Genomic DNA, 21,120 nt, shown 5'->3' with positions numbered 1-21,120 from the left:
TGTTGAATGAGAAAAATGGTTACATTAAGTGCCATGGAGTATGCAGAGTTAAATCGTGCTGAAGTTTGCCATCTAGCAGTCTCAGAAAGGCAGGAGAGTTTCATTATAAATAGACAGAATGTGAAGCAAACAGGTGAATTTCACAACAGGTGCACACAGGGAACATTCTAGGTGCACAAAGGAGAGGAAGAGGGCTTCTAGCTAAGAACATTAGTTAAGTACCTCACTGACACATTTGGCTGCCTTTGGAAGAAAAGGGATAATCCGGGGATGTGGAAACAGGGATTGTCACCCTACTGTTTGTACAAGGCTTGCCACGTAGCAGGGGCTTAACAAATGCGAGCCAAACAAAGGGCAGGCACGCCACAGACTTGCCATTGAAGACATGATAGAACAAGGCTCAGGGCGGTAAGAGACCAGCAATGGGTAGGCCATAAGAAGGACTGCCGAGGTAAAGAACATGCAGAGGTAAATATCCAGATCTAGGGCAGGTACATGGTGGAAACTTCTATGAACAGTCCAGGAGGTCTTTATCTAATTACAGGGATAACAAAGGCAAAGCTTTCAGATAAGGCCGAGGTCCAGCAGACACAAGGAGGAGGACAGTGCTCTCTAAAACTCACACGCATAAATACTGACCAACACAACTTGTTTTCCCTCTCTCCCTCGGCTCTCCCTAGTTTTGTTTTTGAGACTGGGTCTTGCTGCATAGCCCAGGATGTCCTTGAACTCATGAGTCTCCTGCCTCATCCTTTCCAATGTTGGGATTATAGGTGTGTACCCCCAAGCCCAGCCTCTATCTCCTTTTTAAGGGGCTGGTTATGACTCTGATCCATTAACATTTACTATTTACATACTGGATTTCAGATAAGTCCAAGTTTACCAAACGAAGACTCTAATTTTATGAGGAGGTTTCTATTTATTTTAAAATATTAACTCTGCCTCTAAAAGACAAGCTACTTTTTACTTACTAATAAAGACTCCAGCATAGAGATGCCAAAGTAAAAACAAACAAATAAAAATGTCCTGAGTTTCTCCCTTTAACTGCAGTGAGATAGAATTTACTTCATGGGGATAAAAGGCCAGTCCATCCTTCCAACAACCCCAGCTGGGCTATGATACTCACAGCCAAGTTTTGGGGTTCTCATTTACTTTTCAATTTCTTCTGAACTCCTATCAGAATATCAAGAGACAGCTAGACAGAGATTCACAGCTCTGGGCCTAAAATGAGGTGGGCCACACGCTATTAAACAACCTATGAAAAGAAACTGCCAACTATACAATGCAGAGGGAGTGGGGGAATGAAGGGCATACAGCATGTTTTTCATTTCATATCTGGCTCTCCTCCAGAAGGCTGACGAACAGCTTAGGTTGGGAACAAACTGTACCCAGGTTTATCATCACACATGCCAAACTGCATCATGGGTATATAGGGCAGAGACTAGGGGACCCTGGGAGGGGAGACACAAAGACGGCCTTGCTGTATGCTTAAATGCACTGCTCTGCACCACCAGGAGCCCGTTTTGTAACTTTACATAAGCATGTCCAAAAAGCAGGAAATAAAAGAAGAACATATACCTTCATCAAATAGCTTCCTCCCAAAGTCATAGCCCACTGCTTTAAAAAGTCTTGGATATAAAACCTACCAACACACACGTCAGCTACAAGTATCACCTACTGGTGACGCCAACTTACGAGTACAGGGAAAAGTGAAAACGGGAGTTGATGTGGGAAGGACGGAACAGAGGGAGTCTGAAGCGCACACCTGCCTGGCTTTGCACAGTGGTGTGAACCTGTGACTGCACAGAAAGGCAAGTAGCCACCGGGTCACGACACAGACGACGCCAGTGAAAACCGTCCTTCGCTGTGGTCCTTTTGGAGGCGGCATACTTATTCCGATCATGCAGCCATTGTTTGCAGTGGTACCCGTGGGATGCCTTCTCAAGTTCCCATTTTCTCTCCGCAACTGCCTTCTCAATCTCAGGCATAGTCTTTCCCATGGTCTCTATAGCAGCCAGTCTTAGCTCTTGGAAAGCACAGTTGATCTTTAGACACAGCCAAAAAAGCTTTCATAGCCAAATATGGTGAATAAAGGGGCGGGGGGTGGGGGGGGCGAATAAGCAGGGTTGATGGTTCCCCATGACCTATTATCTAAAGCCAGAGAGCTTCAAGACTGAAGCTCAAAAGCTTTCGCTCTTTTTGTACACCAGGTAGAGATTACACACTTCAGACAGACCTCTCCAAGGCTTTATGGGACTTATGTTCATCTTTCCACATCCTTATCACCACACTCTTGCAATCTAAACAGACTGAACCTGCAACACCCAATGTACCGGAAAGGAAAGGGTAAGCTCTAGGTGCGTATGTCTTTGGAATTTAGGAATATGTTTCAAAAAAAAAAAAAAAAAAAAAAAAAGGATAACCGCATTGGATTCTCATCATCATTCAATTCAATAAAATATCTTTGACAAACATAAATGCAATGACAGAGACCACAGTAAGCAACAACAGAGATGGCACAGCCATATGTACATGCAGTGTCCTTGATCTGCACAGCCTCTACTGGCAGACACCAGTCACCCATACCATGTGGTCACTCTGCTTTCCAAATGCAAGAGCTCACTGGTCCTATGCATAACGTGGAAACCAAATGCAACACATTTCCTCAGCAGAAGACACTGTGCAAATATCAAGTGGTGATGTTCTGTCATACATTCTCTCCAGTCACATCTCTGGGGAATAACTTCTGAACCCAGAAATGTTATGCACCTGTCATGAGATTTAGTAGCAGGAAATTACACTTTGACAAAATTTCATCACCACATCAGCATCTACTGTGCCCTCCTGTGTGTATCTTCTTGTAAGATAAAACCCACCTAATCCTGCTGCCAGAAAATGAAAAATGTAATTTTAAAGCATTATCAAATAAGTCAACACTTAAGCAATGCCACTTGAGTCCAACAGATTATTGCATTATTGCATCCAGAAAGAATTTACATCTTCCGGAACTATACCCACTTAAACTAGGCCTAGTCGGGCTGAAAAACAAACACAGCTTTTGCCTCCTTTCACATTGTTTTGGCCGGCTGATCAGCTCTGACTGTGATCGTTGAAAACAGCATGCAGCTGAAACAGAAGAGCAGGGGAAGGGTCTGTACTCTTCCAGCAACCCACTTTCAATCAGAGCTGGCATGTTTTGAAACTTGTTGCCATTCTGTAGAGTCAAGTGCAAAATAGTATTAAGTGTCTGACCAGGGTTACTAGTCTTCATTCTTAGGAAACAGGAGTTAAAAAAAAAAAAAAAAAAAATGGCCACAAAGTAACCCTCCCTCATCTAATGGTATTTTTAAAAGGTCTGCAAGGGCTGAGTTTCCTTCCATGGAGATGGCTGTTTGCAATCGCACTGTGTATTTAGCAAGACAATTTCCTATCAATTAAACCCTCTACTTAAATGTGTCAGGGTCTGTGAATGTTGCTTAGAAGAGAGATACTTGGTTCTTTTGGCATGTACAAGGTCCTGAATTCAATCCACTGAATGTCAAAAATAGTGTCTAAACAGCACATTAGTTTTTCATTGAACATAAATACATGTTTTTAGAAAAGTTATAACACAGAACACTACAAAATACAGGGAGATCTAAAGAAGGAAAAAACATTGTTTATAATGCTGGGCACCCATGGGTAACTGTTAATTCATGTTAATTTCACAATTTACATGAAAGGTTTGAGGTTTTGCAACCCTGAATTAATTTTTAAATATGTTTTTTTTAAAAAAGAGAAAACCAAACCCTGTCTCGAAAAACCAAAAAAAAAAAAAAGAGAGAGAGAGAGAAAACTAACATTCAAGTCATCCTTCCGCACTTTCTCAGTCTTGCAAACATGTGAAGGGAGTCATGTGGAATTATTGGCCCGTTTTAAAAGTCCCTCTTGCGTCCTATCCTTTTTCTCGTCTTCCTAATTCACTTTTTTGTAATTGGAAGTTGGGTAGGCTGATGCTTCCCCGGCTTTGCTCTCCCGACTAGGAAACGGAGAGGGAAGAAGTAGAAGTTTGAGAGTTCAAACATTCCTGTTGGGCACTGGTCTCTGGTCCAAGATGCAGCTGTGATGCTAGCGCTAGCATCCAGTATCATCTTCCATCACTTCTCCACTTCATATTTCTAAGTGGGTCTCTCACTAAATCTGAAGCTCACAGATTCTGCCAGACAGGCTGCCCAGCAAGCAAGCCTCAGGGATCCTCTTGCCTATGCCTCCCAGGACTAGGTTTACTTGTACACACCACCATACCCAGCTTTTGAAAAGAGTTTCTGGGGATTGAGCTGAGATCCTTGTGCTTGCAGAGCAAGCACTTTATCAGGGAGACATCTCCCTGGGTTTGCAGGTCTACTGTTTTCTTCGTTGTTTGTCTGTTTTTGGCTTTTCGAAGACAGGGTTTCTCTGTGTAGCCCTAGCTGTCCTGGGAATTACACTGTAGACCAGGTTGGCCTCAGAGATGTAGCCCTAGCTGTCCTGGGAATTACACTGTAGACCAGGTTGGCCTCAGAGATCCGCCTGCCTCTGCCCCCTGAGTGCTGGGATTAAAGGGGTGTGTCCTGATTTCCACACAGTTACATCCAAGTTCATGCCACTGTCATTTACTCCTCCAGCTTTCTCCCTGGTGCTGCTACAGCAATAACTCCTGGTACTACTAATTTAAATATCATATTTTCTAGAATGCTGATCTATTAATAACATACTCCAAGAAGACTTTAAAAATCATTCCTCAATCTAGTAGATGAACCTAGAAAATGGAAGAATAGCAAAACAAAAACCAGATACACCAGGTGCAAATGTTGTCACACTGCAATAAACAGATATTCCTTAATTGTAACATTTGTTACTACACAATCTTAGATGAAGAAATGGGAGCACCGATCTACTTGGTAGATCGTGAAACACTTACTAACAGGATCCTGTAACTGACAGAGCTCTAACATATGAGTCAGATGGAGAGTCATCTCTGCCAACCCTACCAACTGTCCACTTAAGGAAAAGGAAAGCTAAGTCCAGAGAGGTTCGAAAGGTTGGGGCACAGGAGAATTTATCTGGTCTCTAGAAGGTGGAGTTAAGAAGTATTATGACAAGTTGAAGCTTTGGAAGGAGGTGAAACTAGATAGTAAGAAAGTACTGTCTATTTCAGTGCCTCCCAGTGACCACACCAAAATAGTTAGGGCTGAATGAAAGTTAGTTAAGGACTTAGATAGCTGTTACCTGACGCTGAAACATGGAAAGGCATTTAAGCTGAAGAAAGAAAACTTCTTTTCAAACTAGCCAAGACTGGGTTGGCAAGACTGGGTTTCGTGGTCTTAAATGGCAAAGGGTAACCAACCAGACCAAACGCATGCTTTAATGGAGCTGCTTAAATAGTGCTCGTGCCTGGTGCCAGTCACATGGGGAGAGCTGGTGAAAATAACAAAGTTGCTGGCCAGACCTCCATGAGCACAGGGTTGCCAGGGAGAAAATCCAGGATGAAGTGCCAACATGTGAGAGGCCATCTCGCTCCAATTCCTCCTTTGTGCCCACAAAAGACCTTCTAGCAGGGTTGGTGACTTCAGGAGACCACCAACGAAGAAAGGCAAGCTGTGTTAAAAAGGAGAAATCAAGATCTACCAAGGAGGCAACGGAGCCTTTTGGTTCCTTGGTGGCCTGCTGGGGTGAATGCTGCCCCACTGTGGGTTCCTCTTTTTCTGGCTGCCACTGTGCTCTGGAAACGTCTCAAAATGATTAGGGACAAGGGAAAAAAAAAATAAATGAAGACGTTCAGTTCCCAATAAGTAAAGGTGTGTTGTCAATAACAAATTTAAATAAAATTCAAAAATATTTTAAACTGAGGCTAGAGAGATGGCTCAGGGGTTAAGAACACTAGGTGCTCTTCCAGAGGGACCCAGAGTCCCAGCACCCATATGGCAGTTCACAGCATCTGTAACTCTAGTTCCAAGGCACCCAGAACTCTCTTTGGGCCTCTGTAGGCATCAGGAACGCATGTAGTGCACATACACATATACAGGCAAAACACTCATTCTTATAAAATAAAATTAATTTTAAAAATCCTCTTAAACCAAAGTAATTTTGCATTCCTTTAATTAATTAAGGGGGAGCACAAAAATAAAGGAAATGGTATCAAGGGCACCACAGTGTCCCTGGAAACGGGTAAATCAAAATGCCTTCGATGTTCCCATCAAGACCATATGTTACTATGATTAATCATTTTTGTCAGCTTGACAGATCTAGATCACCCAGGAGACAATCCTTTGTGTGCGTTGCTGAGACAGTTTCTCAATTACGTTAACTGAGGCAGGAAGACCCACCCTAAATGTGGACGTGGATCTGGGAGTGAATGAAAACCATAGAGTGGGCTGAGCAACAGTATCCATCTCTCCCTGCCTCCTGACTGGGAACGTCAGGTGACCAGCTGCCTCCTGCTCCTGCGGCAACTTTCCCACCATGATAGACTGTACCCCTGAATCATGACCTTAAATAAACCCTTCCATCCCCAAGCTGCCTTTGTCAGAGCAATGAAATAAGTAATATGTACGGCCACATATATGACAGAATCAAAGGAGAAAGACTTAGAAAAATTCTTCTACAACCCATAGCTGACCATAAGTGCCATGGGGCAGGAAGTCTTTCACACTCGTGGGGGTTGTTTCGACAGCATATTCTCTCTTACTGGAATTACAGTCTAGTTAGTTCTGAAATTTATATTGTAACATCACGTCACTTTTGGGTTTGGGGTTTTATTTTGTTTATAATGGTCAGAATACAAGACACGGAATTTATAAGTCTGGCTTAGATACAAACCAGTGGATGTAAATTACATCACGGCTTCCTTTACAATGTGGTGTAGAGAGAATAAAAAGTGTTTGCAACACAGTTTCTGTAATTGGACAAAAGGGAAGGAGGCAGACCTAAGACCACAACCTTTCTTTGGCTCTCATCACTAAATAAGTTTCTCATGTGTGCTCTGTCCCTCGAGTCTGATTGCTCCAAGAAAGCAAACCCCTGACTGCATGTGAGTGGGCATCCGGATACCCAGTTGTTTCCCAGCATCCGGATACCCAGTTGTTTCCCAACCATCGTCAGTTTTTCCATAACAACGTGCGAACAGGGCCCAGAGCATACATTCACACAGACGGCCCTGGATCTGCAGGGAACTGAGGTAACAATCGTTACCACAACTGACATCACTTCTGGCAGCTGGAGAAATAGGAAAACCTGTGTTTAATCTACTTCTTGATTGCCACAAATGTGAGCCGGAGTCCCCGGTATTATGCTTGTGGTTGACTTTATGAAAGATTTTGGTAATGCAGGAAAAGTCTATGGAGCCAAACAAGAGACTTTTAAAGGAACCACAGAGCACCTCAGCAGTGTGGCCTGATTCCCACACGGAAGGTGGTTTAAACCGGTCTACCAGAAGACAGCACCACTCCCAACAGTTCCTGGGAGTTCAATGTCAGGAAAAAGACTTGCTTTCCCCACTACACACATCTATCTGTTTAACATCTCCAGGAACCCTGATGTCAAATTGCAAGGAAAAAGTTTGTCTGGGTGGCCCTGGCTCCCTTCTTACTTTGAGGAGACTGCCGGGGTGGGGAAAGACATGTTGTAGTGAATTTGATCTTTGTTTGAAATTAAGTGAACAGTTCCAAAAAATGGGGGTGGGGGGGTGGGAATTGAACTAATAAAAGAACACTTTCTTTCTGAAACTAATTGAAAGTACATAAGAATATGGCATTATTTCCAAATGCATTAAACCCCACAGTTCTCACTGATCTCAACTAAAGAATTCTTAAGGAAATACAAGCTAACAAGCTTTTGGAGTATGAGGCTAAATTTTAAACAGACTCTTATCACTCCTTGGCCTTTTAGCTAAGATGGAGCGTAAACGAAATAAGGGAAGTTGGAAAAGCACACCACCCATGTTCGAAAACACAAGTCCACATCTAAGACTCGTATGGAATGGGTAGTGTTAAAGATGAGCTACAGATATTCCTCACAATAAATCAGTGATGGGTACTTCGTCCGGTGTTCTATTTTCATTTCTACTGCTGCAATAAAACACTGACAACAAGCAACTTAGAAAAGAAAGGGCCTTATTTGGGTGACGATTCCAGGCAACAATCCATCATTGAGGGGAAGTGAAGGCAGACACTTGAAACAAGTCATACTACATCCACCGTCAAGAAAGAAACAAAGGCATGTGTCCTTGTTTGCCTGCTTGCTTGTTCTCAGCTTTTTCCTCTCTCATACTGTTCAGGACCCCTTGACTAGGGAATGGTACTGCCCACAACGGGCTGACATCAATTAACAATTAAGTCAATATCAAGAGATATTGGCCATAGGCTAACTGGATCTAGAGAATTTCTTAAGACTCTCTACTCAAGTGACTCTAGGTTGTGTCAAGTTGACAGTTAACATTAACAAGAACACCCTGGATTGCCACTACCCCAGAGATAAATGAGTAACTTACATAGAAATAAATTCTAAAATGCATTAGAAAGTCGACCTGCCAAAGGATACTTTGAGAATGAAAATTGAGCTATTGCATAGCTTTGCTGTCTGTTAATAACTGATCGTTGTGTCTAACTCCAAACTTATGCACAAATTAAAATGGAAATGGAAACTAAGATGACGCGTATTACCTCTCTCCTTGTTCTATGCTCTGTGATTTTAGGCAAGTTACTTACTCTTCTGACATTTAAATATTTTCATCTACAACGTGAAATAACAATAACGATTGCATAGGGTTATCATGGAGCTATAGTGAGGTGATACATGGAATCCTCTTATTATGCACAGCACAGAAGTCCTTAATCTGTGACTCTTTTGTGGCTGCTCTGACTAAGAACTAGAAATCGTTGGCACTCAGATATCCTCATGATAGCTGAAAACATACCAGCTGAGCCTAGCTTATGGAACTAGCAAGCACAAACAGATCCAGAGACCACACTCCAGCGACCGGCTAGAGCTGGAGGCAGAAGCAGGATGCAGTTTTGGAAGAGAGATACAGTTACTAAGAAGGGGAGATAGCATGGGAAATGACAGAACAGAGAAGAAAGGCAGACGGCAGTAGAGACGCTCACACTATGCCCTGTGGTATGATCTATATATGGACGGGGCACAGCAGTAGTTAAAGAAGCAGAACAGTCACACTCATTTGAGGTCTTAATGCCATCTGCAAAAGGTCACTTCTGCTGCTTAAAGAAATTAGAAGCTGGAAGCCCCTTGCCCTTTCTGATAATAAAGCCTTTCACAAAGAAACTACAAGATCAAGCTTTGAGGGGTGTTCACGGAGGTGCTTTTAATGCGTTTCTAGTTTCTAAAGCATGTTTACCATTGTGGGGGAGGAACTGGGTGGCTTGGGTTTCTAAATTCCTTCCTTCAATCTCTCATCTGAAGGAACTGAACAGGACAGTGCCCTGACCAGTCAGGGCTGCCTGAGCAACTTGAAAAGCTGAAGTCGATGCCAGATGCAGTGGAGTCTAACCATTGGCAGCTGGAGGAGTGGGGCGGGGGTGGGGGGGTGCTTTGAAAGATAATCTGAAAGAGTTGATAATGCATACATGGCTGCCTGCAACTCCCAGGCCTTGGAAGAAGACGCTGGTGTAGATTCCTGTCTAACTGCAAACAGTTCTTTATTGTCTCACACAAAGAAGCAAAATTCTCTCTGCTGGCAAAGTGGGTGACCTTTCACCTGCTGACTCCAAAGGTCCTGTGTCTGCATTTGCTTTCATCTTCCAAGTCTCACTTCTACTTGGTTCTAGAGAATGGCCCTCTCGCACCTGTGTGTGTGTGTGTGTGTGTGTGTGTGTGTGTGTGTGTGTGTGCAAGCGCTTGCTTGCTTGCATGCACATACATATGTAGGCCAGAGATCAACTTTGTGTCATTCTTCAGACACCACATGAACCTTGTTTTCTTGAGACAGGGTCTCCCAATGGCCTGAGATTCGCCCAACAGGCTCGGCTGGCTGGTCAGTGAACCCCAGGGATCCACCCGTCTCTACCTTCCCAGCACCGGGATGATAAGTGTGTGATCCAAGCCCAGCACTTTCACATTGGCTCTGAGAGGGATTGAACAGGTTCGGACGCTTTCCAAAGCACCTTCCTAACCTGGCTATTTCCCCAGGCCCCTGTTCTTTCTAACTTGGAAAAGTCCTTGGCTTGGAAGTTACTTGGCTGGGAGGTCTGGCTGAGCCAAATATCCCTGAGGACTAATGTGCCCAATTCTTAATAAGTAGGCGGTGACATTGTTATAGAGCTGCATCGGTGTGTTATAGACAAATTGTGGCTTCCTTTATATTTTTCACATGCTGGTATTAGGAAACGGAGCCTTAGGATTGTCACTAAATCATGAAGGCGAAGGAACAACGGTACCTATATAAGACACGAGAGTTTGCTGTCTGTTGTGGCCTACGAGGCTACCAACAAACCAGGAAGAAGGGCCTCACGAGACAAGAGATCAGCAGTATCTTGGATTTCAGCTTCCCCAGGCTTCAGAACTGTGAGAACCAGGCATGTCTTGTTTAACCACCATTATGGAAACGTTCTCTGTGGGCTCATGTGTTTGGACACTTGGTCTGAACGTGGTAACACTAGTTTGGGAGGTAAGGCAGATCTGGAAGAAGTGGGTCAATGGGAGGAGAGCCTTTGGGGTGTCAGTCTGACGGCACTCCTGCAGGAGCCTGTCTGCTTCCTGACTAGTGACACACTCTGGCCACGGACACAATGCCATCAGCCACCATCACTGTCCATCGCCACAGTCGCGAGCAACTTCTGCCACCATACCTGCTTCACCGTGACTGACTATGGAGCCATAAGCCAGATTCAATTCTTCTTCTCTTATTTCTTCAGGTGTTCTGTTGTAGCGATAAGCCAGATTCAATTCTTCTCTTATTTCTTCAGGTGTTCTGTCGTAGCGATCAAATGAGTAACTAGTCTACAGCCACCCACTCTCTTTTGTACCTTAGCGAGAACTTAAGACAGAAACTCTGAGGAACTCACAGTAACAAGGAAGAGAAGCGTGGTCGCCTTCTAGACCACTGATATCCACACCAGGGGCCTCTGTGCTTCAGCTGAAACATGCACTGGAGGCTGATATCATCTCTGTGTAGCTACCTTCTTATCTCCCAGCCTTTCACTCAGTTTCTAGACTAATGTTCTCAGACAGGGTTGGTGGGAAACTTTTTTTAGCTCACGGGGGACTTTGGTAATATCTGCACACACTTCTGGTTGTCTTAACTGAAACAGGGTATGGTGGGGGGAGGGCTATTCGTTTCTCTTGGGTAGAGGACACAACTTCTGCTAAATGTCCCCACCATAGACAGAACAGTCAACTGCAAGAATTTTCTGGCTTCAAAACGCCAGTACTGCCTGAGAAATCCTGCCCTGGGGCTGCTGCCTCCAGCCGAAAAAGTGGGGGGTGGGTGATCCAAATGTGGCTTGTGCACTGCTTCTGGGATTTGAGAAGCCCTCAGAAAGAGCATGAGGTGCTTGCCTCGCCAGTTCCGGGTCTGAGGACTTCCTACATTTAGAGCCCACCACTGGCATGCTACTTTAGAGTCCCAATATGCCCCTCCTTATACCCAGACCCTATTCAAAACTATTATGCTTGCTTACATCTTAACTTGTTGTGCTAGGTCCTGTTTCCTCAGTAACCTTTTTTTTTTTTTTTTTTTTTTTTTTTTTGCTAGAAGACTGCTAGTTAATCCAATCAGTCCAAAGCTATGGTTCCCTTCTCTTCCTCCAGAGAAACTTAGAGATGCAGTATCATATAGCAAAGCACTAACTCCAGAGGACAGGGCCACAGAGTCTGGGGAAGAGGAGCAGGGTGAAGTACTGGACTACCTGTCCTGACCAAGAAAAAAGAGGGGAACTCCACCAGGAGATACATTTAGTCCTCCCAAGTCTGGGTCTTCACCCAGCTTAACCTGTACTGACTCACCAGTCTTGAACAGGGCCTCTATTTGCTTCCACAGTAAGGAAGAGAAAATGCCTGTCCCCACAATCAGATGCAGATGCAGGGAGATAACAAGAGAAGGATACTGGGAACAAAGAGATGGTTTATTTAAGCCACTTGTGACTATTAGTTCTATGTTTTGTCCTCACGTGTCTAGGAGTAAAAATAAAGTTGTGAATTAGATTTTCACTGTTCCAGAATCAGTTGACTTTTTAGAATCAATCCCCGTTCCAACTTAAATCTTAGACTACATCTAAATCAGAATGCTGTGACCTAGATGTTCAAAGTATCCACCTAGAAAGATGAAGTACTATTAAAAACAAAAGACAAAGGCAAACAAACAAACAAACAAGCAAACAAGAGTTATGTAAGACTGAGACCCGAATTCCAGTTGCTCTATCATATTCTGCCTGGGAAGGCACTTTCAGGTCTGTTTTCTTTAAGCTTCTCTTAAAGGAGAATATGAAAAGGAGTCAACGGCTGAGCATTCAGGTAGCATCCCTGATGAGACTAGGAAGGGCTGAACATTCTAAACACACAAACACAAAAACAATAAACACAGAGAATAAATTGATTCGTAGATGATTAAACAGTTAGCTATTCAGGCTGATCCCTAAGGTAATAACCGTAATAATAGATCCTCCTTAAATACGGCCTCAGGAGCTGCCATGGTCCCAGCATATAACAAGAAAGTGACAGCTTCTATTCTTTCCAGACTGTAGCCCAGAATGCTGACAAAATGTCACACAATTTTGCCTTATTATCAAGCACTAATGAATGGATTGTAATGAATAATTTATGAAGAACCCAAAACTAGGCTCTCCTTAATTTTGCTTTTAAAAAAAAGGAACTCACCTGAGGTTTCTGCCCTAAACCCATGCCACTAGTGGAACTGACCTTCCTGGTCATGTGGTCTCTTGGTGTTTTCCTCCCATAAAGATAGAAGGAAGAGTTGTGATTGGTCAATCTCCGTGACAAGCTGGTTCTTTGGAGATGATCATCATCTTTGCAACACGCCTCACTCCCCTCCCCTATAAGCAATGCCCTTCTGGAACCTTCACCACAGCTTCTGGGATCTCCAGACATTCCCATTATACAGGATCTCCTTCCCAAAGGCTCCCAAACAGAGCAACTGGCATTGCTCCAATGTGGCTCACTTCCTGCCTCCAGTGCAGTGGGCCATGTGACCTTAGTGTACAAGTTGAGACCCTTCCTCATGGCCTTTCCTCTCTGCCTTTGATCACTTAGTGGTTTACTAGAACTTCCTGCAGGGGGAGAGCCAAGAGATAAAAGGGAAGTTCAATAAAATTTAACTTCGTATTTTTCCCATTTGAAAATGATGTAAAAAATGGTTTTAAAAAAAGTGTGTGTGTGTGTGTGCGCGCGCGCGCGCGCGCGCGCGCGCGCGCATGAGCACAATCACTAAAGGAATGTGGCTGACACTGATTCCAACTTTCATTTTAAATGTCTCCCTCTTATTTCTATAAATGACCACACTACCATATTAAGAGCTCGTGGGCTATATGAAAGGAACGACCAAAGCAGTCCTGTTGGGGACACTCTCGATTGTGTCATATTGTGCAGAACTAGAATCATTAAATGAGTTGCTCAAGTTCATGGCACTGGTTGGCAGTTAACCCTGGGGAAGACGAGGAGTCCGGTTGCTCCCCAAAGCAATGCACTTTCTAGCCGTACACTAATCTTACCAGCATAGCTGTACAGAAAAGTAAAACCATCTTGAGAGAGGGAACAAGGCAGTGCGATTGTCACAGTAAGGGCAGGGTAAATTTCAAGCAGCCAAATGAAGCAATTACAAAACGGGGATTATTATGAAGGTAAATTTACAGAGGAAAGGGGATGAGAATGCTGTAAGACTGTTCACAGGCACAGTTTACAACGTTGTAACGCTGGTGGCACTAAATGAACAGAGCTTCAAGACAAATACTTAGTCAAAAATCTGTCCACTGTACTTGGTACTTTCTGAGCTCTTGTTAGGACATCACAATTAGCTTGGGTCTTCACCTCTAAGTCAAAATGGAGAAACCACAAGGAAAATAAGTCATGAAGATGGAGGGAACTAGGCTTCTCACACTTTAGTGTACTTAAAGCACATCAGAATACCCCAAACACACCCCTACTCGCACCTCCACCCCAGGAATTTGTTAAAACAGAGATTCCACTGAGCAGGTCTGAAGCAGCACCCAAGTCTCTCCATCATCTCTAACCAGCATCCAATGGGAGCCAGGGATACTGGTGGGAGGACCACTTCGTGGCAAAGGAGGGAGGGATCTACAAGGAAGGGAGAAACCCCCTCTGCAAAGTCTGGAAGAATAAGAAGGCCCAGCTGAAGGGCTGATAAGAGGGTTAAGCCATCTCCATGTTCCCTACCTCCAAAAGGAAAATGAGCTTCAGTGGCAGAGAGTGCTCAACTGAGACATAAGCAACAAAAAAAAAAATCTCCAAGAAGGTTCTAGAAGTGTTGACTAGAAAAGAATGAGGAAATCTTTGTTCTTGGGAACTCCTGAACAGCCCAGACTTAGATGACTGAAGATCATCCTAGGGTCAAAAGTCAGAATTCTCCAGAACATACTAGCTTGATTCTTCCTGTTCCTATGTACTCCCTTCTCTATTTACCCCCTTCCCTTCTTCCCATGTCAAGCTGATCAAGTCTATTTCTAAGGTGTTACCTCCTCAGTCTCTTAATTTTTATCTCCATCAAGAATCATATAATGGACCTTCAAGTAGATTTTCTGACTTGGATACTGGCAGACATGACAGTTTAATAGATCCAACCCTCAAATCTTAAGTCTTCTCTATGGCTGTGACCCTGACTTTTTGTTTAAATACATAGAATCACCCTTCAGCTAAAACCCAGAAAGAGTTTCTTTCTTATGTACATGTCATAAGCATTCTATCAGCCAGTCCTGCCCACTCTCTCCTTTCTTTTATGGTAACACATTTAAATAAATAAAAAGACTTCATATAGACTTTAAAAAAAAAAACTAAAATAAAATAAATCTACTTAGGGTTCAGACTAATACAAAATGCCTAAAGTTGAAGAAATTGGAACAGAGGAGAGCAGTGAAAATGGTTAACTGTGGTGGTTTGAATAAAAATGGCCCCCATAGGGAGTGGCACTATTAGGAGGTGTGGCCTTGTTGGAGCAGATGTGGCTTTGAAGGAGGAAGTATTTCACTGAAGGTGGGCTTTGAGATCTCAGACGCTCAAGCCAGGCCCAGTGTCACTCTCTTTTCCTGCTGCCTGACCATACAGATGTAGGACTCTCAGCACCATGTCTGCCTGTGTGCCACCATGCTTCCCGCCATGACGACAATGGACTAAACCTCTGAACTGTAAGCCAGCCCCAGTTAAATGCTTTCCTTGATAAGAGTTGCCCTGGTCATGGTGTCTCTTCAAAGAAATAGAAACCCTGACTAAGACAGTGACTCAATACATCTTGGTCTTCACAAAGTGAACGCAGATTGCTTTAGAATCAGAGGGCCTCATCTCAGAGAAGTTGAGGACTGGCTTATGCATGAGTTGCTGGGTAAAAGAAGCAGAACTAAGCAGACATTGCCCACCACTCAGTGAGATACATACAGTCTGCACTGTGGTCATCTGTATCCAAATAAACCACATGAGTCTGGCTCTCAGTACCACACTTTGATAATCCAAGGAGACTAGCAGGTCATAAGAGACAGACTTGGGGTTCATCCAAAGCTTAAGCAGAACTGAAATAACAAATGAGCAATTCGTTTAGGTTTTTGGTGTTTGGTTGGATTTTGTGGTCCTAGGAATTGAACCCTAGGCCTCACATTCTAAATAAGCTCTCTCAACCTCAACCTACCCTCAGCCTAGGAGATAACAATTAAATACCTACAATCTTCAATTCTGAAACTTCACAGGTGTGCATATCAAAACAGGCTCCCCTCTTCCCTGAACACCAGTCACCATCTTTCTTAAGGGCAAAGACAATTCATTGTGTAGGTGCCTAGGACCCAGACTGTACAGAAATCTAGAAGCAACATATTGTTTTGTAATTGGGGGAAGCAATAACATCATGAGGATGCAAAGATGCCAAAGATTAAACACTAAAGCAAACAGACAAGGTTTATTCTGCACACCAACTCCATATAGACGAGCAGAAAGTGACAAACTGATCCCAGTTTCTACAGGAGAGCAGGAAGCCCTGCTCTCCAGACCTATTCTGATGTCAGCAATAACAGTCTGTCTTCCAGACAGAGAGGTTTTACAGCATTGGGCAGGTGTTCGTGGTTTGATGGCGATTTCCCCCACAAGGCTTGTGTCTGTGTTTTTATCAGAAGTGCAGTTTTGTCGGTCTGGAAGAAAAATCTAGGCAAGGCACACACTTTGAAAGATTTTAGGAAATGGTAGGAAAATGACAATGTGGCTAGAGATACTGATTCCCAAACCACTGCCGACCTGTGCTACTGACATGTCGAGCAATTCCCATGCATTCTTTTCCTAACAAGTTGGGGCAGAGTGAAAATGCTTTTTATCCAGGACTGTGGGATACAACAGGAATGTCAGCCACCCGCAAGACACCTTCTGTGTGAGCCACAGCCACTGACTGATCCACTGCAAGACCTCAGCTCCACTTACTAGTTAGTGGACCTCAGGCAGCTGCTTAGTTTCAATCAGCTGTGAGATCCTAGTAACACAGGGATAAAAGTGTGGCCGGAAAGAGATGGGGACTGCAGATCAAGAAGCATGGAGCTTGACAATTCAGCAATTATAGCACAAGTAATGTATTATTAGCACGAGGCTAGACACCATCATAAAGAGAGGGGATATTGGAAAGGGAAAGGAGATGGAAAGGGACATTTATTTGACACGAACTTTTGTCTCTTGGCAATTTCACATGTTTGCAGAGTAAAGAGCCTCAAAAAAAAAAAATAATCAAAGCATCAAAATAATTACACACATCATAGGATAACAGACCTTATTTTAATTTACCATTTTATCACTGGGTATGAGGGTCCTTCCTGTCTTGCCTTTAGCCCATCATGTGTATCCATGAACCATTATTTGGATTGCACTACCCTTAAACTAAAAGAGACATTCTAAAGCACCTTTATTTGTAGAACTAATGTTTTTCTACTTCATTTATGCAGACGACAAAATCATGTCTAGGCACTATAGATTCAGACAATATTCCAACAATGCCATAACATATAATTTTCTGAAGCTGGAAATAAGCTTGCAACTGATGAGTACCCTTGTTAGTCTGTTTTTTTATGTTTCTTATATCTAACCTTCTAACAGTGCTTGCCGCCTAAACAAGCATATATAGACAAATCTTTATGTACTCATTCATTTATCCTAAGGGCCAGGCGGCTTGGTTAAGTTATTTCAGCTAAGGCAAAAGTAACAGGCTTCAATTTTTGGGAAAGAGACCCCCACAGCTGGCAGTAACTGAAGACAGGGATTTGTTTGGGGTATGGCTAAGGGGTAACTATTTGACTAGCCTACAAGAGTGCTTGATTCTCAGCAGTGGCCCCCAGTGCCATTTCAATTCAATAAAATTCTTTAAAACTCTGATTTTGCCGGGCGGTGGTGGCGCACGCCTTTAATCCCAGCACTCGGGAGGCAGAGCCAGGTGGATCTCTGTGAGTTCAAGGCCAGCCTGGGCTACCAAGTGAGTTCCAGGAAAAGGCGCAAAGCTACACAGAGAAACCCTGTCTCGAAAAACCAAAAAAAAAAAAAAAAAAAACTCTGATTTTTAATGCCACAAACCATGAATTCTGATTAAGAAAATAAAGTAATCTTAATGTTGAGGATAACTGTTTTCAGTTTATATTTATATCCTCCTCCCTCCCATTCTGGAAAGGGAGTCAAGTGTAATCCAGCCTTGCCCATAAACATATATAAAGCAATTTGGACTCTCCATCAACATTGCAGGCTATAGTGGTTACATGCCAAGTCCAATTGAAGGTCTTAATGTACATTATTTTATTTGATCCTTACAACAGCACTGAGATTACACTACCGTTTTGTTTTTAAAACAAGTAAAAGAAGGATTAGAAAGGGTGAGTAAGATTCCACAAGATCTCACAGCTAGGATACAGGGCGACTGGGAGGGAAACCCTATGCTTTTAGCCACAAACTCATAGACAATGCTATAAAAAGCATGGGTGGAAGCATTGTTAAACCTTTCATCTAAATAGAGTCCACTGGAATATACAAAGTTATTTTTATAAAAGGAAACCAAGGGTACTCTTCGTGTTTACAGAGGGTAATGAGAAATTACATGCTGAAATGCCACACTGATAAACAGCAACTAAAACAACAGTCCACAGCAGAGGCACCTGCATATCAGAAATACCTTCCCTGTTGGAAAGCGTCTCCAAATGAGATTGCCATCGCCAAGGCATGCTTTTATCCCTTCTTATGTGTTCTAGGGGGTGGCGGGTGGGAAAGGCTAGGGAGGGGCACTGAAAATGCAATGCCCTCATTTCTGGGGAGTCGAGACAGTGGCAGACACAAGAATGGAGTGTGATTAACAGATCCCAACAAACAAGCACAAGGAAAGCCACGGGCAAAGATTGAGGTCTGCCAGTTATGGACCCCATAAGAGAGAATCCTTTTTTCCCTGTAAGGGGCCCAACTATGCTTCCCCCACTGCTTCTGGTTAAGACCTAGTGGCCATGGGGATATTTTTATCCAGTAGTTTTCCTTCAGTCCTTCTCTCCTTTATTTAGAAAGCTAAAATAAAAAAAAAAAAAAACAGAGAAACTATACTTATATAGTCATGAGCCATACACTATAATAGGTAAATAAAAGTCCTTCGCCATCAGAGGCCACAAAAGAACATAAGATTAAAAAGTAAACTATAAACAGCTGCATCTCCCTTCCAATTGTTTACATTCTTAGACATCCAGTTTTTAAAAATATCCCCTGTGTAGATCAAAACATGCTGCGCTTAGAGAGGAGGGAAGCAGTGACGTTAGCTTTAAACTACTACACAGTTTACACATAAACGGGGCTAAGTTTATGCAGAATATTCTAGTTGGCAGCAACTGAACTGAATGGATCAAATGGAGACCTATAATTAAGTGTGCTAATCATCTCCTCCAGAAAAATAAAAGAAAACTACCTATGACACTGTCAAATGATATCTGGCATGAGCCTAAGTTCCAGCCACCCGTCTAGATAATAATAATTTAAAAAAAGGCTTTTTCAGGTTGAAATTGGGTGCTGTGCTCTCAGGTCTGAGTGAGGGCTGGGGATGTGCCTCAGTTGGCAGAGTGTGTGCTTGCTGAGCATACCTGGGGTCCTAGGTTTGCTCTCCAGCACCATATACACGGGACATGGTAGTGCATGCCTGGAATCCCAGCACTAAGGTGAGGGACAAGAGAATTAGAAACCCAAGGTCACTCTCAGCAACATAAGCTTGAGGCCACCCTGGCTGGAAAGCCTACGTAGGGGTGGTCTGGTCTAGGTGAACCTAGGTAGGATTGTACATTACCTGATACACTGTCTTTTCGTCCCTTGTCCCCCTACTTCCTTTTTCTCTCTTCCCTTCCCCTCAGCTTTTCTTTTTCCTTTCCCTTTAATGCATTCTTTCAATTAGTACCGCCCATAAATACGGTCAGCTCATGTCAGATGATCAGGTTTAGAAAACTGGGTGGCCTCATACCAACCACCTCTTTTTGCTTTTGTTGTTCTTGTTAAAATTCTTGCCTTCAAGCATCAGAACTCTAATCTAATGAAAAGCTGCCCTTGGGGGCCAGGGAAATGACTCAACCCAGGAAAGCGCTTGCTACACAATCAAAAGTCTGAGTTTGGAGCTCCAAGGTCCCGTAAAAAAGCTCTAACACTGTGCACCTGTAACCCTAGCACTGGGGAGGCAGAGAGAGGAAGATCCCTAGGGCCTGCTGGCCTGCCAGTCTACCAGAATCAGGAAACATCGAGAGACCTTATCTCAAAAGGTAAGACAGAGCACGATAAAGAAAAATACCCAATAGCTACTTGTCTTTCACACTCATACATACATATATTTTCCTGGGATAATTTATAGGACAATTGAAAGTAAGTGCATTCTAATCTCTTGAATAGTGGCAAATTAGAATTCTAAATATGACTTTTGTTTTCCTCCAAGTATATGATGGCGGGAAGGGTATTCATTCTCTTAAATCTTCAGGGAAACGGATATCACACAGAAATAATTAAAGTCAATCAGATTAGTGTTTTGATTTCCTCTTTCACTTCTTGCCTTGTTTGGGATGATATGTAATATTTTCGAAGACACCTTTATACCCCTAAATTATATTCCACTGTTGAGACAAAATTGAACCATAAAGGGCATAGTGATGGGGAACTGAGATGAACTGATCAGACACAAATGGTTACAATGGTATAATTAGCTAAGTAGGACACAGTCCAATCACAGAGTCCTAAAATATACAAAAAAAAAGGGGGAAATTTTAAGCCTTGATGGACAACAATACTGATATTATCTTTGAAGAGATTTTAAAAGATCTTCTAGCAAAAATGTTGCTTCCACATTACAAACGATTTCATCTAGATATTGTGGAATAAGACATGCTTTGCAATTATACATTCCCTCTGGTCTGTGCCAGAGTGTGATTTAAGAGGCCCATGAAGTACAATGACAAAAAAACAAAAACACAAAATCCACAGTCCAAAACTGCAGTTAAGAAGGGGAATTATATAGGCTCATAGCACAAATAAATATTACAACCAGCAAGTAATATTTGTTAGGTACCCATGTGCTTTTGAAAGACAATTCTAAAGGCTTATGTATGTAACCGTGAGAAACAACTGCTAGGTTTTTGAGATGGAAAAGTGTTTTCTACAAACGAAATGTTTTGTTCAGAGAAAAACTTTTACAGGGACTTTTTTTTCAGCAAACAAATTTCTAAACATAGCACTTGAGTTTGATAAAAAAGGACACATACGTACTGGCTTCTGGAACCTAAAACTTCAAGGGCTTTGGCTCAGTTCCGATAAACCATGGAAGAACTATGGCAGCTGGCAAATGTCCTGAGCCATCAACCACCAAACAGCTGCTGAATCAAGGCACATTCCGAAACCTACTATTTTCTATAGCATGATAAATGCTGGCATGCGAGGAAACACATGTCC

The 21,120-nt window shown here is 42.9% G+C and overlaps 1 protein-coding gene across 2 annotated transcripts in view; it reads right to left on the bottom strand.

Annotated features, from left to right (window-relative positions):
• Irs1 (insulin receptor substrate 1) overlaps positions 1-21,120 on the bottom strand; it is a 59,559-nt gene that overhangs the window by 1,080 nt on the left and 37,359 nt on the right. The window lies entirely within an intron of this gene.

Source organism: Peromyscus eremicus, chromosome 13 (genome assembly GCF_949786415.1).
Source record: "Peromyscus eremicus chromosome 13, PerEre_H2_v1, whole genome shotgun sequence".
Classification (NCBI taxonomy): domain Eukaryota; kingdom Metazoa; phylum Chordata; class Mammalia; order Rodentia; family Cricetidae; genus Peromyscus; species Peromyscus eremicus.
This window is presented reverse-complemented; position numbering and strand designations above follow the sequence as displayed.